The sequence below is a fragment of the Lipotes vexillifer genome, unplaced genomic scaffold, assembly GCF_000442215.2.
Source record: "Lipotes vexillifer unplaced genomic scaffold, Lipotes_vexillifer_v1.1 scaffold459, whole genome shotgun sequence".
In the NCBI taxonomy this organism is placed as follows: Eukaryota; Metazoa; Chordata; class Mammalia; order Artiodactyla; family Lipotidae; genus Lipotes; species Lipotes vexillifer.
This window is the reverse complement of record NW_006769874.1, coordinates 2,680,323-2,685,947: the sequence shown is the minus strand read 5'-3', so window position 1 is coordinate 2,685,947 and position 5,625 is coordinate 2,680,323. Positions and strand designations below refer to the sequence as shown.

Below are 5,625 nucleotides of genomic sequence, written 5' to 3'. Positions count from 1 at the left end.
GTTTTCCTGCTGATGGGACACCTTCCTTACTTCTGCATATGTTCTTCCGCCGCCTCGTCTAAACATCTGCCCCCAAAGTCCAAATACTCTCAGCACCATCCTTGCTGCACTCCGTCTTCAGCCGTCTTCACCCCGACACATGACACGCTAAGAACTCCCAGGACGCCACTCCCGGCAGTGAGTGCGAGAAGGGCCCCCTCGCCAGTCTCTGGGACCAGGCAGATATGCCCCGAGGAATTAGCTGTGAACTGAGTTTCCAGGGATAAGAAAGCGGTAATAGGTGAATAAACCTGGGGGACAGGACAGGAACTCTGGAGAGAAGAGATAGCACATGGAAGACACAGAGAGAGAAAGATCCTGGTGGATGTGCCCCCCGAGTGGTACCACTGAAGCACTGAAGACAAAGGTGGACGTGCTGGCTGGTGGCAGATCCCTAAATGCTTCCTAAGAAAGCCAGGGTTCACCTGCCGGCCAGCGACCAGCCATTCCACGTGTAAAGAATCAGAAGACAGCAGATCTACTTAGAATGAGGTCTATTTTAGATTGATAAGTAAATTCTGGTTCTAGTGTGGGTGGGGCAGACTTGAAAATGTGAGATCATGAAAAGCCAGGATTGTAATGCCATCACCAGCTTCTGACCCCCGCTCTTCACCTGTAGACGCCCTATTACTCCCACTCACCTGTAGATGCTCTCCATGCCTCATGGTCACCTGGCACCTGGGACGCTGACCAAGGCTGTCCTTGAAGTGCTAGTTTGTGACATGTGGTTCACACACAAGGTTGCAACTCCTTTGGTTCAAGAGTCTGAGCTTTGTGGGGAGACAGATCTGCCCGTGACAACGGTTTTATATCTCCCCAGCTGCGTGGTCTCCGTCATTGGGCTAAAGTCTTGAAACCTCAGTCTTATCTGAAAAATTTGAATAATAACACTCAATCCTTAGATTGCTGTGAGGTTTCAGTGTACAGTCCGTGGAAAGTGTTGACAGCGTTGAGTTATCTGCGAGAGGGACGAGGGGCCCTCTTGGGGGAGCTCGGAGGACGAGGTCACAGGTCGTCGGGGTCAGAGGGCGACCTGAGAGACTCCCGCTGCCGAACCTGTCCCAGAAGATGCGAGGGGGCTTTGGGGGAGATGGAAACAGTATCTTCTTTCTGAGGTGAATCCCAGGCACCAGGAAACTCTGGTTAAGGACATTTAGTTTGTGCCTGGAAACACGGGGCTCAGAAGAGAGTCTGGGTCTGGACCTGTGAATCGGGAAGAACATAAGTGAGGCTGAGGTCATGGGAACCCACCAGGTTTTGTAGGAGAAATAGGGAGTGGGGAGAGGAAGAGGCTGAGGATCAACCCCGGGGACCCGCGTGCATGGCCTCTGGGGGCTGGACAGCAACCGGGGGTGCGGGGAACATGGGCCCCAGGGTAAGGACACCCCCAGGGGCTGTTTCGTCAGCACATGGCCCTCAGACCCGAGTCCACCGCCCGCCCCTGTTACCCGCTCCTCGGAATTCAATGGGATACAGCCGACTGTGGTGAATTAGCTGTTCTTGTGATTGGTTTGGAACTCAGCAGTCTATTAGGCTAGTAGTTAGAGGCACATCCACATTTGGCCCGCAAAATCCAAACCCATCACACCACTTGCCGTTCAGTTGTATTTGTTTTTTTGTTTGGATTTTTAGAATTTTATTTTATTTTTTATACAGCAGGTTCTTATTAGTTATCCATTTTATACATATTAATGTATATATGTCAATCCCGATCTCCCAATTCAGTTGTATTTGCTTTCTACTTTAGGTATTAGAGGAAAGAGCTGTGACTATGTGAATTAAGTACCCAGCTTGCAGTTTGATAAAATTAGCAGCATCGCCATTCTGTTGTCATTTAATCGGTGTGCTTTGCTCTTCTCTTGCCCATTTTCTTTTCTTTTTTCTATCACAGCCCAGTTACCTGAGAATCGTGAGAAGTTGTTTAAAAGTCACCCAGCTTTTGCACGGTTTGAATCAAATGAACAGTGCTGTCCAGAGGGCGAAACTAACATCTTGAAAACTGAAGGATCTCATCCAGCTTCTAGAAAAGACGAGTCACCTCTGGGGCTGTCAAGGTGAAGAGCCGCAGTGAAGCTGCTGGGAGGAAACAGAAGTCCATCCTTTCTGGTCCCATAAAGACGGTGGTCTGTGTGAGAATTCCTATTACCAAAGTCCACGTGTCCACGTGCACTGCCCACATCTGGGTCATGAGGTGGCTCCCTCCAAGCTGGAGCACGGGAGGCGGCCCTTCATCTGCCACTTGATGTCACATGGATGTCCCTCAGCAACAGAGGAGGGGCGGGAGCTGGGGTGTGTCCAATGACAGATCACGCACGGCAGTGTGACGACGCAGGTACGTGTGTGCAGAAATGTGCGTGCACAGACGTACAAACATACAGACACACACGTATACCCATGCACCACGCTAGCATCACAAAGCCTGGTATCAAAATGGCAGCCCTGACTGATAGAACTATTACCTAATCTTTCTGCATCTCATCCTCCTACATTTTACAATAATTGTAAACTGGTCTCTAAAGCTTTTCCTAGCCCTACCTGGAAATGGCACACAGCTCACGGCTCCCACCCTGGCTCCCACTGCCGGGCCCTCTTCCCCACCCTCACGCCGAGGAGGGCGGCCCCAGCCCCGTGTGTCCTGCTCGGCATGGCCTGTCTCCGTGGCTTGGCTCACGGGGTGCACAGAGGGCTCCTCCTTCCCTGAGGGCCTAGCCCCTCTTTGACCCCCTAGGAATCGTGCCCCCGCAAGTGCTGGGTGCTGGCCTGACACGTGGTGTTTATGGTGGCTGGAGGCTGAGACACCCAATTTCTGTTTCCCTCAGGGCTGAACTGCTTGATTTGGGGGACAGTCCGCAGAGCCTGGCTGGGGTGCACACAGGGGTACTCGCCAATTACAAAGGTAAGAAAGGATGAGTGTGGGATGGTCTATACTTCATTCTCCCATTTTATGTACAATACACCTATTACTTACTTACAGTAGACTTACTATTGGGACACTTAACTGTGCTCGTTTCGAACAGTTAATGCTCGGTTATGGGACACGGTTTCCAACGTTCCACAGGCTGTAAAGGGAGCGTCTCTCCTGCACCTGTGCCCGTCCACCCCCCTCAGAAGTAAGCTGTGTCCTGCACGATCCTGGAAATACCCAATCCCAGGTTACTTTTGCTTTTAAAGGCAATGTGGTGAAGGATGCTTTAATTCAGGTAGCTGTTTCTGTGTCTTGGATTAAACAAATAACACAGGAAATAATCAAATATCAGGAGAGTTTATCTGATTCAGAATGAGGCTCCCAGATCCTAAGTTGGAACCTTGGAAGGAAGAATGGAAGCAGCCCCGTGTGACTCTGATGACACTGACCTTGGCCCATCTTCCCAGAGCAAGAAGGAGCCCACACTCAAGAAACAGCTGCTCTGTGCTGGGCTGGATGTTAGGCCTTCAAAGAACATAAGCCTCTGTCACTCATGTGTCTGGAGTTTGTAGACCAGAAAAACAAACAAAAAGTGTTTCTTTTTTACAAAAGTTATTTGTATACCTTTTGAATAGGTCAGGTATACTTTACTGCAATCATGGGATTTTTATTCTTATGTTGTTCTCTACCCTCTAGTCAAAAGAAAATTATAGAAACACACATGCCATACGAGGAAGTTATTGCGAGTAAAAACACTTGTTGTAAAAGGCTTTGTGGCATGCGGGTAAGTCAAGGGTGTTTCTAAAGGGTTATTTGCTATCGGGGTGACTTGGCCGGACAGGCAGTAGCATGAGGGCTGCCCGTTTTGAAGGAATGGCACTTACACGGAGATCAGTGAGCTGGAGTGGGTTTAGTCTGCATGCGCCGTTGTTGCTTTGCAGGCTCAGAAACCCAAAGGCCGAGAAGAGCTGATGTGGGAGGAGGGTGGGCAGGGAGGGGGCCGAGGGACCGCGTGGTGGCCTGTGCAGCTGCCTGTGGGATCCCGAGGGGACTCAGCCACGGGGCCACTCCCAGTCCAAGAATTCACTTCCCTTGGAAGCTAAACATGTTGAAACTGTGTTAAAGGTCTGAAATCAGATCATTAATGAACGACAGCTCTGTTCTGTGTTTATCTCGGTGGTGTCCTGAGTCACAGTCGTGTCAGAACTCCGATGAGTCACAATGTTATGAGCAGGCATCGTCTGACTAGTTTTGCAAACCGAATTCGCGTCCCTTAGCACCTTCTGTGTCCTCCTTCCCAGTGGCTTCTGCTCTGTGATGCGTTGCTCGGCGGGGGTCACGACTGTCTGTCCCTGTGTGCCCTCAGGCCCACGCGGTGCTGGGCACGCAGTGGACCAGCGGTGGGACGTGAGGCCAGGAAGTAACAAGTGGATGAGTGTCTAGAAAACCCCGAATCACGTCCTTACTAGTGGCATCAGTGACGTTTTTGAGAGCACTAGGTTTTAGTGGTGATGTGCAATGGAAATGTTCATTTTACAAAGTAGGATTAAATTATTTTGTGACATGTATACATATATCAAATCACCGCATTGTACACTTTAAATATCTCATGGTTTTATTTCTCACTTATACCTCAGTAAAGCTGGAAAAAATACTCTCTTTTTGTAGCAAGGCTTCCATCAGATCCGCCACGTGAGGCTTAGGGCTCCAGACACTTAGCAGGTGATCATGCTTCTCTTCTTGAAAAGCAGGTGGAATCACAGTGGACATACGTCATCTCTGCGTCCTTTCCCAGGAGATTGACCATGAAGGCTGTAGCTGAATCTCACTCTCCACTCTCTGGGCTGATTGCTCCCTACGTTTTTCTAGGAAGGAACAGGGAGAACCTTAGCTGTCTCTGCCTCAGGAAGTTAGAAGTTGTAACTGGCTTTAAAGATGCTAATGGAGCATGACTGGCTGATTGATGCCAAAGGCCCAGCGTCTCTGCCTCACAGGAGGAAAGTGGTCAGAACATGTTCTCTCTGTGAAGCGTTCCAATGTTTGTTCCCACTGAACTTGCCTCTGGCTGTTGGACACGGTCTCTGGAGCCTCCACCTCCCACGAGGAGGGGCCAGGCTTAGGGCTGCCTGGCCGCAGAGGAACTCGCTCAGCAGGACCTGCTGGGATGGACGGGGATGAAAGGACAGCAGAGCCTGGCTGGCGGCTGCCTCCCGTTGGCCTGAAATGTCTCTCTTGCTGCACTTTGAAGAACCAGAGACCCAGCCAGAGTTGTTCTGATTCTGGCTGCTACGAAGACATGCATGAAACATCAATCTTTATCAGTGGCCTTTTGGAAAAGATGTGGCAGATGGTAGGACACAGCCTTGCCCTCAAGAAAACACAGGGAATCAGTCAAAGCTTATGCCAATCCACTTCCATTCCCCTCACTCACCCACCAGGACCTTCATACTTAAGTCTCTTCCTCTAGAAGGAAATTCAAGGACCCTGGCCTGGCCCGCCTTCCTCTCTGTGGCCAACGCCGCTGGTCCTGCAGTGTATATGCCTTCTGTTCCTTGGGAATATAGCCCCCAGATAATTTTGTCAGATGTGATAGGCTAAGTACAGCCCCAAAGATGTGCAGATTCAATTCCCTTAGAACCTGTGACTATTCCCCGAGTTGGCAAAGAGACTTTGCAGGTAAT

At 50.2% G+C, this 5,625-nt stretch overlaps 1 pseudogene; it reads left to right on the top strand.

Moving 5' to 3' along the window:
* The window catches only part of LOC103086676 (vacuolar protein sorting-associated protein VTA1 homolog), an 11,377-nt pseudogene extending 7,022 nt beyond the window's left edge, over positions 1 to 4,355 (top strand).
* The last annotated feature ends 1,270 nt before the right edge of the window (positions 4,356 to 5,625 follow it).